The 17307-nt window shown below is 41.0% G+C and overlaps 1 protein-coding gene and 1 long non-coding RNA gene across 2 annotated transcripts in view; one reads left to right on the top strand and one right to left on the bottom strand.

Moving 5' to 3' along the window:
- LOC145423961 (NACHT, LRR and PYD domains-containing protein 12-like) overlaps window positions 1-17307 on the bottom strand; it is a 943237-nt gene that overhangs the window by 26225 nt on the left and 899705 nt on the right. The gene's annotated exons all lie outside the window — the stretch shown is intronic.
- Window positions 11964-15922, top strand: LOC145423988 (uncharacterized). The gene is made up of 2 exons (XR_013904930.1): window positions 11964-13755; window positions 15721-15922. It is a non-coding gene; the product is annotated as an uncharacterized LOC145423988 (long non-coding RNA).

Here is a 17307-nt window from a genome sequence, read left to right as displayed (position 1 = left end):
CAAAAATCAAGATGCTCTTCAAACTTCACTCCAATTATACAGAAAACCCTAAAAAAGTTCAACCAGTGGCTGCAAAGGGACTTGTCTTTGAAAGGTACAGTGTTAATTACTAAAGCAGAAGGGATATCCCGATTAACATATGCTGCTGTCTCCTTACATCTGGATAAGAAAATTAGTAAAGATATTGACTGTATGCTCTTTAATTTTATATGGAAAAACCGTACGCATTATATTAGAAAAACTGTTGTGATGAATAAGTACGAATCAGGTGGGCTTAACGTTTTAGACTTTTCTACTTTAAATAACACTTTCAAAATTAATTGGGCCAAACATTTTCTTAAAAACCCTACCTCTATCTGGAACTTTATACCACATTATATTTTCTCTCGTTTTGGTGGCTTTAATTTTGTTTTAAATTGTAATTACAATGTTGAGAAACTCCCTGTAAAGCTTTCATCCTTCCATAAGCAGGTCCTCTTAGCGTGGACCCTCATTTATAAACACAACTTCTCACCTCACAAATACCTTATCTGGAACAACAGAGATATTTTATATAAAAATAAATCACTTTTCCTGGAAACTTGGGTCCAAAATGGGATCCTATTGGTGGCTCAGCTGGTTAATAAAGAGGGACAACTACTTACTTACAACGACTTTATTGCACTATATAATTTTCCAATCAGTGTTCAGGAATTCTCAATGGTGCTTGGTGCCATACCCTCAGGGACTTTAATATTATATAAAAACACTGACAGCTCAATATCTACCTCAGTCACTCTCCCTCAGGGGTGTCAAACTCAAATACACAGTGGGCCAAAATTCAAAACTGGAACAAGGTCGCGGGCTAACATTAATATTTACTGAAAAAAAAATCTTCCTCCAGATTTAAGAATGAATCTCTTCTTATGGACTCAAACAAGTTTTTCTGAAAAACTGAATATGGAACAAGCAAAGCTTAATACTAAACAATATATATATTAGCTGTATAATACCAGTAGGCCAGCTCTAATAGTAATTTGGTATGGCTTCGCGGGCCAGAGTTTGACACCTATGCTCTCCCTGATCCAGCTGAGTTACCAATAGGAAAAATCTGCTTTTCACAGGAACTTGGTAACAGCAATAAGAGAATACATAGTTTATTCCAAGAAGATATCGTCTCTCTCCCATATGTAATATCTTATTGGAACCGATATGTTCCAGATATCAAGTGGAAGACAGTCTGGATGGTCCCCCATAAATATTTGATTGTAAATAAGGTGAAAGAAGTCTCATTTAAAATTCTACATAAATGTTATCCAGCCAGTCACTACATGGTAAAATTTAAAAGGGACATTAATACTAATTGTACTTTCTGTGGGGATCATCCAGAAACTGTGACACATCTTTTTTGGTACTGTTCTTTTACACAGAGATTCTGGAAGGAATTTAGCAGGTTTGTTATTGTCCATATTTTAAGGGAGTTTTCTTTACGATGGGAAAATTTTTTCTTCACAAATGCAGATACTTTAAAGCTAAACCATGTATAAACAGATGGCTGAATGACTTTAGACTCTGGGCTAAATCGCTGAAACTTGTGAATAACAAGAAAGCCCATAAACTTGTTGTTTTATTTAAAGAGTTTAACCTATGTTAAAAAAAAAACCTCCCTATTTTATAATCACGACTGCCCTTTTTTTGCACGTTATTTTTTGCCTTTGGTTCAAATCCTTCAATGACTGTTCTTTCTTTTTGTGCTAACTCTTTTAGCTTTGTGCTTATTGTTGTTGTTGTTTTTTTTGTTCGTTTTGTTTGTTTGTTTGTTTTGCTATAATGCTCAACAGGGGCGGAGCGTGGGGGTGGCTTACTGGGCTTAAGCCCGGGTTGTTTTGTCAGAAGCCCGGGGTCTTTTGGAGTGTAATTTTTCATAGTTAGATGCCTGGCTGACAACTGTATAAAACAAAAAGTACACACAATATTCGAAGCACATAGTGCACACTGTGGGAATTTACGACTGTGCGTGAATCCCCCCTGATATTGGTATGATCCGAGCTCAGGCACTAAGCGACTGAGCGAGGGGGCGGGGCAGCTGCTGCCAGCAGTGAGTGCGCTGTTGGAGAAACGGAGCCAGCCATACTAAGGAGAGCTTAAGTTTGACCAGGTACCAAAGAAAATCATTCGTACCGTACAAATAATGTAAATATGACGGTGCATCACGAAAGATTGATATCAAACTGATCACTTGACCAATATTACGTTACTTGCTCTTCGAGTGAATCAACAAATGGCGAAATGAAAAGCCGAACAAATGCTATTTTTTTAGAGAGTCTTAGCTTACGTGTGTTTATTTCATATTTTCAGTTCTTACCCTCCCCGACTAAATCGGTTTCAGTTATGTACTGAAATATAAGAATGGACATTAGAGGGTTCTTTCAAAGAAAAAACTCAGGTAAATGTTATTTTATATATTATGTTTTGTATGTTGGTCATTTCTATGCAAAACAAGAGGGATTTCAGTACACAGCAGGATATTCACATTTGTAACCAGATATTTACACTTTAGGGAGAAAACATAAAACATTTTTACTGTACAACATCAATTTAGAGTAAACTTTTGTTTTAGATAAATATTGAAATATCTTTTGAATTAGTTAAATGTCAGAATAAAGAGAGACAGAGCTGTCTATTTATTATCACTTTCATCAAATTAAGGAGTACATATACACTAAGTTTATTGTTAATTAATAAGAAACTCCAGACGATTCCATTCTGAGCTGAAGAAGCTTCTGATAGGTTAGTAGAGTCCATGTGAGTAAACTGGTGGCATAGCTGTGGATGCATATAAGGCAAAACACAGAGCCTGTTTCTTTGACATGGGAACATCAAGAGATATCAACCAAAACACCAGAAAAAGAACTGTGGAGCTTCATAAGTGTGGCTCAATTTGAATACAATTTGGTGCCATTTGCTATTAAAAAACACAGACAGTTTCTCTCTTTACTCTTAAAGTTAACAAATATGTTTTTATATTTATCAATCTAAAAAAATAAACATTTAGTCTGATTTGATGTTACAATTAAAAAAGTGTTTTTATCTGAAGAGTAAATATCTGGTTTCAACTGTATATTTGATGATTGTCAGCACAAAGAGGGAGAGAGAGGAGAACGAGGACAGAACAGATGAACAAGAGCAGGTGAGACACACATGTTAGTCAAATGGTTGTTTACCAAAAGTATCAGCGTATCATAGGTCCTCATGTATCTCGTACCTAGTGTTTCTTTTTAGGTTTGTTATTTTTCAAATTCTGTATTTATTAAGTTCTGCAGGCTTGTTCGCACAACAAGGCTAAATAATTATATAAACTTTTCTCAATCTAAATAGTGGACTTTGGTAGAATTAAAAAACAAGTGTAGTGCAGGTCTATGATGGTTTTTAGTGCTACTATCATCTAGTTCTGATTCTGGTTCTGTCTTGGTTAAGTCCCAAGTAGTCCTGATTTTGAACTGTTGTAGTCCTGTTTTAATTCTGGATCAGTTCTGGGTCTGGTTGAATTGGGGTTTAGTCCTCGTGTCTTGATACAGCCCTGACCTTGTTCTGCCTTGCTGCTTAATTAAAAAACTCGTTTAAGGTGTCCTGCACATGTGATATATATTTTTCCCTATATGAAGTCATTCTTTTTTGAACAGAGCCTATTAATCTTTCAGTCATTTCTAACACCCCCCCCCCCCCCCCAAAAAAAAAAAAAAAAAAATCCCACATGCATACTACTCTTTGGGCTAAGCCCCGGGTGTTTCAAATATCTGGCTCCGCCTCTGATGCTCAACCGAGGATGTAACATAATCGGATTAATTATGGTGCCTTGTATGTTATACTGTTGTTTGTAAATAAAGTTTAATAAAAAAAAAAAAAAAGTTTCTGTCGCCATTTTAGTTTTTAAAAGACGTCGTGATAAGGGCGGGTCTTACTGTGAACCTGCGCGCTCATTGGCTAATAACTTGAGATTGACAAGCCGTTATCCAATGAGCGCGCGGCTTCTCCCAACATAAAGTAGTTTCCTTTGAAAAACCAAAGTCTGATTATTTTTGCCTCCACTGACGGAGCCTGTTGTTCCCGCCACAGAGACACAGTAATGTCAGAGCGGTGTTAACACTCACCTGCCTCAGCACAGCTCTCACTCTCTTCCTGCTCTCTCAGCTGAACTCACTTCCTCTCTACTTACAGGAAACCAGCGCTCAGAGGAGCCGACCGGCCTCACATTTCACCCACAGACACGAACAGTGTGGAATTATTTTATGTCATAAGAAGAAACATATTCATGTTAACACTCACCTGCCTCAGCTCCACCTTCCTCCTCCTGCTGCTCTGAACTAGTGATGGGTCGTTCGCGAACGAAATGGCTCTTAGAGCCGGATCGTAGACGTGAACAACGCAGCCGCCTCCTTATCACGAGCCGTCACATGTTTTTTTTTTCTTTCTCTCAGCCTCTCTCTCTCTCTCTCTCTTTCTTGCACTTTTTTTCTGCTTCACAGGAACAGAGGCAGAGAGAGAGAAAGAGCCAGGGCCAACAACGTCACATTAGAAAGGTATAGTAATCATCCACAACTATTTTCAGTTGGAGATGATAAAGGATTCAGAAAGTTTATTCATGCAGGTCCATATGACAGAGAATGTGCATGTTCTTTTTGTTTTCATATTTTAATTTATATTTAATTGTGTTGTGGTTTGCAGTGTGTTGTGTTGTTTCACTTTAAATTTGTAAAAGGAAAAAGCTGAAAATTTAAACAGTTAAAAGTTGAAATGTGAATAGTTGATTTTTGTATTATATGATTTATTTATTACATTTTATGCGGAGTGAATAAATAAAAGTATATTTACGGTGGCCCCTAGAGACAAAGCACATACAAACTTCAAATCACGTACAAACTCCGAAGCACATAAAAACTCAAAAGCACATAAAAACTCCGAAGCACATAAAAACTCAGAAGCACATAAAAACTCAGAAGCACATAAAAACTCAAAACACGTACAAAAGACAACAGAAGTGCTCCAGGATGCTGGGCGCAGTGTTGAGCTTTTGTTACCTAGTGGCTACACAAGCCAGCAAGTACCGACGACCGGATTTGGTGTGTGGTAGTAACAGGTAAATGAAAATTTTTTTTAAATTATTTGAATATATATGAGTGCCTGTGTATAAATACACAAACAATACACACATGCTTTCAATTGTGTAATTTAAGTGATCTAGTAGCTCTGCTTTGGAAGTTCAGTTCATGCTAGAAATGTGTTTTGGAGTTTGTACGTGTTTTGTCTCAAGGGGCCACCGCATATATCTACCATAACCACTTTTTTTTTACGTCAGTAATTCCTTTTTGTGCATAATTTTATATTATTGTTAATAATAAATTAATTAAAGCAACAAAACAACCTGAAGAGCCGGTTTGGAGCCGAAAGAGCCGGTTCTCTAAAAAGAGCCGGAAATCCCATCACTACTCTGAATGGAGGATCAACACTTTCACTGCTCCTCCCTAAACACAGAGGATGCTGGGACTTGTAGTTTTTACCTTGTGTGATATTTATGGCTGTGACACTAAATCACAGCATGAAAACTTCCTGCAAACATGTCACAGGCGATAAAAGTTTCACATTAAAGGTGAAGTTATTTTTCTGTCTCATGTTCAATAAACAGTGAGCTGGGAAAACTGAAGAACAGACTTCAGACGTTCCCTGCAGAGTTTCTGCTGCTCGGTCGTCTGCATGTTGCTGAGACTGAGCTGATGATGAAGCTGTGATGGGTTTATGGCACGTTTGGTTCTGGAGAAGAGTTTTACTGCCGGTGCAGGTGAAATGATCAGAGGTTACAGCCTCTGGTTAAAGTGGAGGCAGCGATCAGGACGGCTGAGCAGCAGAGGTCTCGAGGGTCCTAAAGTGTAAAAGCATCAGTGTTAGTAACACAAAGATCACAGAATGGGATCATCCACACAACACTAACATCTAAATCCACGGCAGGAACTCTTCCAGTGTCCTGAAAAATCTGTGTGCACGATGCTGAGATTAAAATCTGTCTGCTCATCTTAATGCAATATTTACTAAAGTCTGGTAGAAGTTTTACTGATTTCCAGTCCACTTAGCAGACGTGTGGATAGGTGGTGGGTTGTAGAGCAGACTGAAAGCTTTAAGTTCATCCTCTGATTAAAAACTCAGACCCACAGATACAGGAAGTATAACGCTGGTGTAAGACAGGAAACGGCAACACGGCAGCCATCTTTTTCCTCCCATGATGACCAGTGTCCCAGCAGAAGCTGGGGTTTGTTAGATCCTGTTCGATCCAGAGGAAACAGGCTAAAAGAGTCGATCAGGGGGATCATGGTTTTATTATGTGCTCGTTATGATTGAAGCTCTGGTTGTGTGTTAGAGACAGAACCTGCAGATTCCTCCACTCTGCCTCCTCCTCTGCAGGAATCAGCCTCTTGGCTGGTTTTATTCACCAACGTGAATAAAATCATCAAACTAATCCAAGTTCATTGTGAAATGCCTGAAAATGGAGGAATAAATCTGTCAGTTACCGTATAAAGTTTGAGTTTGTCAGTGTTTTACACGGAGACGGTCGTCAGATGTTGAATGTTTAGCATGAATGTTCCACATCTGGAGAAACCTTCAAGATTAAAGCCAGTGAAAAGTGAAGAGTTTCTGCAGCAGCCGCACTTCCTGCAAATCTGTTCTTTCAAAATAAAGTGAAAAGTCTAAATTTATATTCACGACAGGTTTAAAGGTGAAGGTGGTCACATGGTTTTAGTGGAATGCCTACGTGGGCGCGTCTGAGTGATTTTGATTCAGATTCGTGCAGCGTGGAGCAGTAAACACTTGTTTTTGTTCATCTGGACTCATGAATGATTCCAGTTAGCACATTTCCAGCCAATGAAACGTAACTACAGATGAAGACAAACACATTTAAGCTGCCTGACTCTCGAGTGTGGGTGCATGTTCCCATTTTAAGTCTGTTTTAGTTTTCAGTTTAGAGGAACGCTGCAAACTCACAAAAACTTCTTTCTTGTGAGGTTTTGTTGTCAGACTGATAAAAGCAGCAGCAGCTGGTGTTTGATGAGCAGACGTGTGTTTCCTGTTCTGTAATAATCAGCTTGTTACCATCACATAATGAACTCAGCCGTGACCAATGAGGCCGTCCTTGTGCGGTTCTCTGGCGCTGATTCTGACTGTGACCTTCACCTCTGCAGGGTCGCCTCTGCTCGTGGCTGAGCTCGTGTTTGTCAGGCTGACAAAATAAAAGCTTCTTCATTTCTGTGGCTGAAGAGGAGTCTGCTCTTCTTCACCAACAGGAAGTGAAACATTTCTCACTGATTCTGAAATCTTCACTTGTCTCACAAATTCACAGTAACACACACACACGGTTGTGTTTTCATATCCTTGTGGGGACATCTATTTGACATCATGCTCTCCTCAGCCTTTTACTCTAACCATTAAGACTGAATGCCTAACCCTGACCTGACTGTCCCTGACACTAAAACCACATTCTGAGTCTCACAAATGTCTTCAAACTTGTGGGGACGGGCATTTTGGTCCCCACAAAGACATGTAAACATGCACACACACAGGTATTAATGACCTCACAGGTTCATGTTTGGGGCTTTTAGCATCTTTGTGTGTCGGTCAGATTTAATTCACTCTTGTTTTGAGGTTTTGTGCCTTTTTGTTTCATTCTTTGTGCGTTTATTTTCTCTTTAAGCCTTTCAGGACTCGTGCTGTTGGCTTTTTCCTGGTGTGTTATTAGTATTTTTCATTTCTAAACTTATTCTAAAAGAAGGACCGATGGAACATTTATGTGAAAATAAACATGATCATTTAATGTTTTTGTCAATCACAGTGTTGGGACTAACGCGTTATTAAGTAACGTGTTACAGTAACTACGTTATTATTGTGGTAACGAGCACGGTAACTAGTTATTATACTAAAATCAGGAACGCGTTAGTCATTACTGGGATTTAGATAGGCTCGTTACTCGTTACTTCATGTGGTGGCTGTTGCGGAGCTTCCACAGATTCAGTAACATTAGCAAGTGGTGGAAGCCAGCAGGTGGAGGAGGGAAAGGGGGACGCAGAAGGAAAAGAGACCCGAGGTGGCCGCCGGTCCAAGTGTGAACTGAACTTCAGGTAAGAAGTTATGACCTGCAGTCTCTCTGGGTCAGATATAAACCAAGTTTAGGTGGAGTTTATTTTTGTTATTCTGACTTTTTCCGTACTGCATACTAGCTAGCATGACAGAGTTTCTATACAGCTGGGTGGGTGCTATGAAGTTAATGATGTTGAACTTTATTTTGTTCATAAGTTATTAGAATTGCCAACCGTCTCATCTGGTATTCAGAGAAAATATTACGCATTTCTTATTGAGGGAAAGGGAACAGTTAGTCCCGTAATTCAGCTACAATGAAAAAGGCACAAAGCTGGAGTTATTCTGTGTCTTTGCTGCACAGCTGCCTCTTCTTCTTCTCTCATTCTCTCCCCTCCCTCTCCTGTTTCTACTTCAATCATGAAAACTGATCAATGATCAGCTGATCGTCTCTCTTGTTTGTTTATCTCCCACTTTGCATCAGAAAGAGGAAACCAGCGGAGTTCACGTTAAACAACAGCAGCACGTTTAAGCTTGATCAGCTGTTGTTAGAATTTATTTCATATTAATTTCTAGTATCAGCTGATGTTTGCTGGAGCCACAGCTGCAAAAAAGCTGCTGGTCATGATGTCGGTTTGGTTATGTGGTGAGAGGGAAACATGAAGATGAAACCAGGAGATGTCCTTACTGAATCATCAGAGCTGTGATGGAGAAACAGGTTTACCTTTTAGGTGACATGAATGAGTTGAAGGGAAGTTATGAACTGTTTCTGAGAGACAAATAACACCAGGATCCTTTTTTAGGTAGCTGACAGCTGGTAACTGTGCAGGGGCAGCTCTAGCAAAGTTTTGCCAGGGGGGCCAGGTAGGGCATTAACAGGGAGAGGGGGGCACAAGGAAATACTTTTCTATCTTATTCTCATTTAAAGTGTCTCGCTTTTAAAAAATAATTATCTGAATCTTACAACAAACGATTGATAGATTGATGCATATACACCATCAAGACAGTGAGCATCACTGTCACAACAGCGTTTGTTTTCATTCAAAGGCTTTAGGATTTTTTGCTATAATGGTGGGCCGGTCTCTAGTCAAAATGCCCAGGCTGATTTTTTTGTCCCAGTCCAGCCCTGTATGCAGCTCATCTGCAGTCTGGTGTTACCTACATCTTCCTATTCAGAAGGCAGAATTTCCGAGTTCTGAGTACAATCGACAGCACCACGACTGCAGTTCTTGTGTTGGATGTAAAAGGCGCACATGAGGCTGTGACGTAGGCTAGAATCATGGTGGCGGTCAACGGCGGTCCAGGCGTGGGATTTCTCTCGTGGAAATATGCACATTATCTTTTCCTTTCTATTGGTAGGTGGCACAGTGCACTTGTGGCAGGTAAGCAAGCTAGAAGACTGGCAAAGTTATGGAAGCAACACATTAACAAGAGAATTCTGAGTAAAACCAAAGTTACTTTCCCTAGTAACTAGTTACTTTGAAAGTAACGAGTAACTTGAAGTAACTGAGTTACCTTTGATAGAAGTAACTAGTAATGTAACTAAGTTACTAATTTAAAGTAACTTACCCAACACTGGTCAATCATTAAAAATAAATCCTGGTCTTTCATTTTGCTGCTGCATTGTTCACAGAAACACATATTTTTCTGTTTCTTTCTGTTTGTGTGTTTCTGCTTTTGCCTGTTTAGAGCTGCTGAGCAGGAAAACCCAGACGAACAAAAACCTCTTTTAAGTAAATGTTTGAGTCACTTTGGGTCTGAACTGTAAAAATCTGCAGACTGAAACAGATTTGAAGGCATCACAGGAACAGCCTCACATTCAAAACATGAAAGAGAGGACTTTTATTTTGAAACACTCAGGAAATGACAGAGGGAAAGTTTTTTAATTAAAACAAATTATTAGTGTTAGGTATTTTAGTACCATGGTAGCATTTACTGGATATTGTTTTATAGTGACATTATACAGGAAAACTCTGTCATTCAATAAGGCCCCTTTTGTTTTAGTTATTTTTCTCTTTGACCCAAGAATTGATGTGTGAGAATCACAGGCTGGTACAAGGTTGAAATACCACAGAGATCACTCCCTCAGCTACATTAGTTTCTTAATCTTTTAGACGCCTGTTGAAGGCCAAATGGTTTGTTTCAGATTTCACTAATGAAAGAACTCTTCGTTTTGTGCCTTGAAAATATGTCGCTGAGATAATCACAATTGTAGCTGAACTAATAAACTACACAAAGGATGCTTCTTCACCCAAGGGCAGGAAGACGCTGCCTTATCTTGGTCTGTACTGGTTTAAACTGATAAACTGCTGTCTCATGAATTTTACCCTCTATATAAACTGTTGTACTTGTGAATAAAGTTGAGTCACTTTGGGAAGACAATCTAAAGCAGTCTCTGTTTTCTTGTTCTCCCAAGCTGCTCCCGAGCTGCTCGTACTAACACGCTGAATGGCATGCTTGAATATTACTTGAGAATATATTTGACTGTGTTACAGACTAAGGGACATTCTCTGCTGATAGGTGAAGGTACATTCTCTGCTGATAGACGTCCACGCCTCGGAGGAAGCCGATCCACGGAGTAGGCCCTGGAAACAGTTTCCTTCAATTTTGGTGTCAGAAGTGGGATCCTGATGAAGGTAGGCACGTGTCTTTTATTTTATAAGACTGTGTTATGCCTTTCTCAGTGATCCACATAGAAACGGGATACGCTGACGAGGCCTTCTTCAGTGGCCCACATAGTAACAAGTGGGATACACTGAGGAGCCTTCTTTAGTGGCCCACATAGAAACACAGGAAGTTGCCTGTTGTTTTGTAAATAAAAGCAGAAAGGACACAGGAAGTTGCCTGCTGTCATAAACTAAGAAGTTGCTCACCAGCAGAAAGGACACAGGAAGTTGCCTGGGGTCATAAAACGAGAAGTTGCTCGTTAAAAAGTGAGAAGTTGCTCACTAAAAACATAAAATTGCTAGCAAAAAATCAAGTAACCTCAGGTGTGCCACAGCAAAAATAAAAACTAACTTAAATCCTTCAAAGCGTCTAAACCCCTCTGGAAATCACTGACCATGGGTCAGAATAATTCAAAGACCTTAGACGGGTCCGATAAAAAATCAAAATTAACTGTAAAACCGAAAAAAATAAAATATAAAATCACAAATAGCGGCTCAGTACGACTCCCACTTCCGGTTACGTTTAACCCACGCTCGCGAATCAATGAAGACTTCCATGATTACGTATCCAGAACATGCGGAAGTGCTTACGTGACTGATTTCGTCTCGAACTTAAGAACTATAACTTTAATGCATCCTAATGTATTTCCGGAGCCCTATCCCGAACGATTATCGCCAGAAAACAGGTCAGTAGAAATGTTAAATACTATTTGTGATAAGGAAAGTAGGCTGATTAAAAAGTCCTGTAAAAAATATATGATAGAATGTCGTGATGTGACCAATCGCATGCTACCACTATGGAAAAAAGGACCCGAGCCAGACGTAAATGCTTTAAATCAAGCCAGTGTAGGCTCTAGTAAATCCACTGCAGAAAAAACTAGCCTTATATGCCCATCCGTTCAACCTACGGCTCCGCCGCCTTATGATGAAAAAACAGAATTAATAGCTGCTGCGGCGGCTGCACGTCATCAGCGCGTATATCCTGATTTAACAGCAGAATCCCAAAGGAGTGAGGAAGGCACTGAAATGACACCTAAATTAGAAGAAGATGACTGGTTTAACCTAGATCAAAGACAGGAACGAGAATACACTGAACGAGAAAGAGAGTTACAGGAACATAAAAAGCAAACAAAACAGTTAATGACAGAGTGTGAGGAAATCATGAAAGACCCTTTAACTGAACGTACAGAAGCTGAACTGCAGGAAGCCGTTTCCATCATAGATAATCATGTTCAGCGCCACACTAGAGTAGCAAATGGTTTAACTGTGCCAAAAGCAATAACTAACACCAGAAATTTAATAAGGAACTACTTAAAGCAGAAAAAAGAGGAAAAAACTCAAGAGGGCCCCCACAAAAACACCCGTTATAAAGAAAAGCAGGGATCACAATTTAATGACGTCAGCACCTCCCTCCCGTTCATGATAATAGGGGACATGTGTTGCATTCAACCCCCTAAAATTTCAGAGTTAGCAGCAACCATTAAAGAACTTCCCGATCCTCTACAAAATCCTACAGCCTTTGTTTCTGCATTACAGAGAAGTACCAGATACCACCACTTGGGTGGGCCTGACTATAGATATATATTATGTCAACGAATTCCAGGTGTGACTGAATCTCAGCTTATTGAAGAAGTAGAGGAACTAGACCCTAAAAATGACCAAGCAGCCAACACCACCTCGTTTTTGTGGATAAACGATGACAAAATCACAGCCTTTTTTCAAAATCTAAAGAAATTTCTGCTCACAATGTCTAGAGATAAAATTGATTTAAATGCAGTAACCATGTGTAAGCAAAAGCCAGATGAATCCATTCTAGTGTTTATGAAACGTTTCACACACTGCTGGACTAATGAGGCATGCATGCCTGAAGGAGGAAATGATCAGATTTTCATAACAACATTCTTAAACAATATTCATCCAGAATGTTCACAACTATTGAAGCTGACTGCCACTGATAATCTCTATGACATGAAAATAAAGAACTTTATCACACTTGTCAAAACAAAAGCTGGTGCAGATCTTTTCCCCAACAGCACGAAGGCTAAAACTGTTAAGATGATGTTGAATTTTGATGTTGAAGGCTCAGAGGAAAGTGAAAAAATGATGTATGCAGGGGCCCCGTCCCCTCAACAAGCGCAGCAGGGAGATTTCAGAAGGAGAGATAGGAGTGGAGACGTATGTTTTTATTGTGGAAAAATAGGACACTGGAGGAGGGAATGCAAATCAGCAGCACATAGGTCTCAACCACAAAACACAGGACCAGCTCCTGCCACTAGGCGTCAGCAGAGTTCTTACAGACAAGGTAACTGGCAACGCAGACAGGAATCACATCAAAATAATGGCCCCTTTGCACTTAGGCAGCAACCTTATAATCCACATTTTAATCCCCACCCATATGATAACGAAAGACTGGACCGACAATAGGGAGGCCCAGGTGAAGATGAGGGACAGTGTGAAGCACTACACACGATGCTGCATTTGCAATTGTCCCGTAACACAGAAAGCTTGCCCATGTTAGATATAGAAATAGGTGAAAAGATTTATTCCTTTTTAGTTGACAGTGGAGCCACTAAAAGTTCACTGTCTGGAAAATTCTATAGTGGGCCTGTTTCCTCTGTGTGCATCAACACCATGGGAATAAACGGAACTCTAGTGCAATGCCCCAAAACTCATTCTCTAAAAACACGCTGGGGCCCAAAACCAGATGAAATTACATATCATCCATTCATAATTATTCCAAACTCGCCTGTGAATCTATTAGGCAGAGATTTAATGGCAAAAATGAACTTGTGTATTTCATTTAACACAAAGGGTGAAATGTTTGCAGATACTGATAACAGCTATGTTTTCTCTGCCCTATGCACCGACACCATGGAGAAGGAACATCCTCTGTGTCAGCTGGACGCCTCAGCGGAGAATGAACTCAATATCCATCTGACTGGTATCCCACGTCACACTCTGTGTCAAAAACATGTGCAAACACCGTTACCAGGTAGCCCCATGCCTGGAAGCCACATATTTGTTTCTCTCACACTGTTCAACAACATGATAACTGCTCACACCAGTGAAGGCCAAACAGTGGTTTTGTCACATAACTCAGACATAGGCTATGACATCACTGCACCATGTCGACACACAGATCTAACCTACCCCATACACTGTACTATCTCTGCTGTCACATTGCCAGCTGAATATCAAAACATGACATTATGGTCAAGAGGTGAGAATGATGTAGGATTTATTGACTGTACACCTTATCATGCTCAGCTAAAAAACAACAAGCCGGTATATGTCAAGCAATATCCCATTTCCGCTGAAAAAGCCGCAGCCTTAGACATCATCATAGGAGATTTATTGACAGCTGGAGTAATAAAGCCCACCGTATCTCCATATAACACTCCTGTCAATCCTGTGCCAAAGCCTAACAAACCTGGCGTATGGCGTTTCACACAAGACTTAAGGCAAGTTAATGCAGTCATTATGCCTCTGCCACCTATTGTCCCAGATGTTCCCAGCATACTGACAGGTATTCCAGCAACAGCTACACATTTTACTGTGGTGGATTTGTGCTCCGCCTTTTTCTCAGTACCTGTGCATGAGGACACACAGCCGATATTTGCTTTTACACATAGAGATAAGCAGTACACATGGACTCGCTTACCCCAAGGCATGGTAGACAGCCCTGCGGCTTTCTCAATGGTAGTACGTGCTACCCTGGACGGCTTCACTCCTCCAGAGGGCTGTACTCTGATCCAGTATGTAGATGATCTCCTCCTCTGTGCTGAAAGTGAAAAACTATGTCAAACTGCCACACACATGCTACTCCAGCACCTCCAACAGACTGGCCACAAAGCATCAGCAAAGAAAATGCAGTACTGTCAGACTTCTGTTCAATATTTGGGATTTACACTGTCTCACGGACAACGTTCTATGACTACAGACAGGGTCAAAGCTGTGACCTCTGTCCCTAAGCCCACTACACAGAAGGAAATGCTGTCTTTCCTAGGCATGGTGAACTATTGCAGACAGTGGATACCAGACTGTTCTTTTCATGACCACATTCTGCGTGAATGCTGCAAAAAAGACAAGCCTCCTCGAATACTGTGGTCCACAGAAATGACTGCCTCTTTCAATGCATTACAGGGAGCGCTGACCTCCGCCCCTTGTTTGGGTCTGCCTGACTACCACTTACCGTTCCACCTGTACGTCACAGAGAACGGCACAACCTGCGCAGGTGTATTGGCCCAAGAGCATGGCTGTGGCTACCGTCCAGTAGCCTTCTACTCAAAGGTGCTGCCAGCAGTAGTTCAGGGGATGCCGGCCTGCCTGAGAGCAGTAGCAGCTTGCTCTATCATGATAAGGGACTGCGAGAAGCTCACACTCTCACATGACACTATTCTACACACCAATCACCAGGTCACGACCATTCTAGCAAACATAACTACACAACACATGACCGCACAACGTCGCTCAGGTTATGAAGCTACACTAACTTCAACAGCAAATCTCACTATAAAAGCAAGCAGCACACCCAATTCGCCAGCACACTTACTCATTCGTATGCTGTGTTCCTCTGACCGACAGGATGGTTCAGACGACCCTGACGATCATGATTGTATGACACGTATACAGGAATCCACAGCACCACGTCCAGATTTAGAGATGTGGACGGGTCCTGTTCAAAACCAAATGACAACTTATTTCTTTGTGGCTATTCGGTGGTGACATTGCCTGACATCATACTAGAGGCTCACTCATTACCATTTCACTCAGCACAAAAAGCAGAGCTCATGGCTTTAATACGCGCCTGTGAGTTACATGTGGATAAGCGGGTAACAATTTACACTGATAGCCGTTATGCATTTGGTGTGGTGCACGACTTTGGCACATTGTGGAGACAAAGAGGATTTAGATCTGCTGATGGAAAATCGATCGCTAATTCTGATCTTGTTCAAAGACTTTTGCAGGCTATACAGCTGCCATCGGCAATTGCAGTTGTTAAAACGAAGGGGCACAGCACGGCTGACACAGACGAAGCAGTGGGAAATGCTCTTGCAGACGTAACCGCGAAAGCAGCTGCTGCCTCACAGCAACCACCCAGAAGGGAAGTATTATCTTTGCCTTTACAGCTGCCACTTGTCACGCTCCCAGACTATTTAGAAACAAATGTTGACCTAAAATTCATACAAGAGCAAGCCTCTGCCTTAGATTACACTTACTGGGAAAGTAATGATTGTACCTTAGATAACAGAGACGGCTTATACAAAAACCTTGAGGGTTTGATTGCCCTCCCATCTTCACTACTGCCAATCCTTGTCCGCCATTTTCACTGTGTGAGTCATGTCGGACAAAGGGGGTAATAGGGGCAATAAAATCAAGATTTGTAATTAAAAAAAAACATCACATGCAGTAAAAAGCATATTAGCAACCTGTCTAACATGTGCACGAACTAATGTAGGAAAACCAAAAGCAAAACATCAGCATTTACCACAACCAGATTTCCCATTTCATACATTACAAATTGATTTTACACACATGCCAGCACAAGGAAGCATCAAGTACTTACTGGTAATAGTGGACCAATTTAGTAAATGGGTAGAAGCTTACCCAACATCAAAAGAAACTGCAGAAGTAGTCTGTCAAAAGTTGTGCAATGAAATAATACCCAGATTTGGAATACCTCACCAAATTAACAGTGATAGAGGACCTTCATTCACATCAGAAGTAATTCAAAAGTGTGCTAAAACTCTAGCAATAGACTGGAAATATCATGTGCCATACCATCCTCAGAGTTCAGGAGTTGTAGAAAGAATGAATAGGACCATAAAAAATCGCCTGACTAAAGCAATGATAGAAACAGGAATGACCTGGATCAAACTACTTCCTCAAATCCTCTGCGAGATTAGAATGACTCCATCCGCAGCAACCAAATTATCTCCATTTGAAATAATCATGGGAAGACCGTTTCCAACACCATGGTCAGCCTCCAGAGGGGCACCGCTATTGGAAGGGGACATAGACACTGCATTGTCTGACTATGTTCATAACCTGGTAGAAACACTGAATAATAACTATCAGAAAGTTTGTCTCTCTCAGCCTCTCCCTTCCATAGATCCAACCCATCCGTGGAAACCAGGAGATGCGGTATTGGTAAAGTCGCTAAAACCAAGGGCACTCGGGGAGGCCGCGTGTTCCAGCCCCCAGACTGTACTTGCAGTGACAAGAACCAGCATCCTAACAGACGGACAACCTCAGTGGATTCATGCCAGCAGGGTTAAGACCAGCCCCACCAAACCACCTAAGGCGTCGGATCAAGTAGATGACGTCTCCGGCGAGCCAGCGCCCGGATTCAATACACCTATAGATGACGACTCAGGCGAGCCAGCGCCCGGATCCAATCCACCTACACACACACAATCACTGATTAACACACAACGCCTGAAAGAGCCAAGACTCAGAAAGCCCTTTGATCCCCCGCCTGAACAACAACAAGGTACTCGAACATCCAGCAGGAACAGAAAGCCTAGAGTACCACACAATGTCT

This window comes from Astatotilapia calliptera, chromosome 23, assembly GCF_964374335.1.
Source record: "Astatotilapia calliptera chromosome 23, fAstCal68.1, whole genome shotgun sequence".
Taxonomy (NCBI): Eukaryota; Metazoa; Chordata; class Actinopteri; order Cichliformes; family Cichlidae; genus Astatotilapia; species Astatotilapia calliptera.
This window is presented reverse-complemented; position numbering and strand designations above follow the sequence as displayed.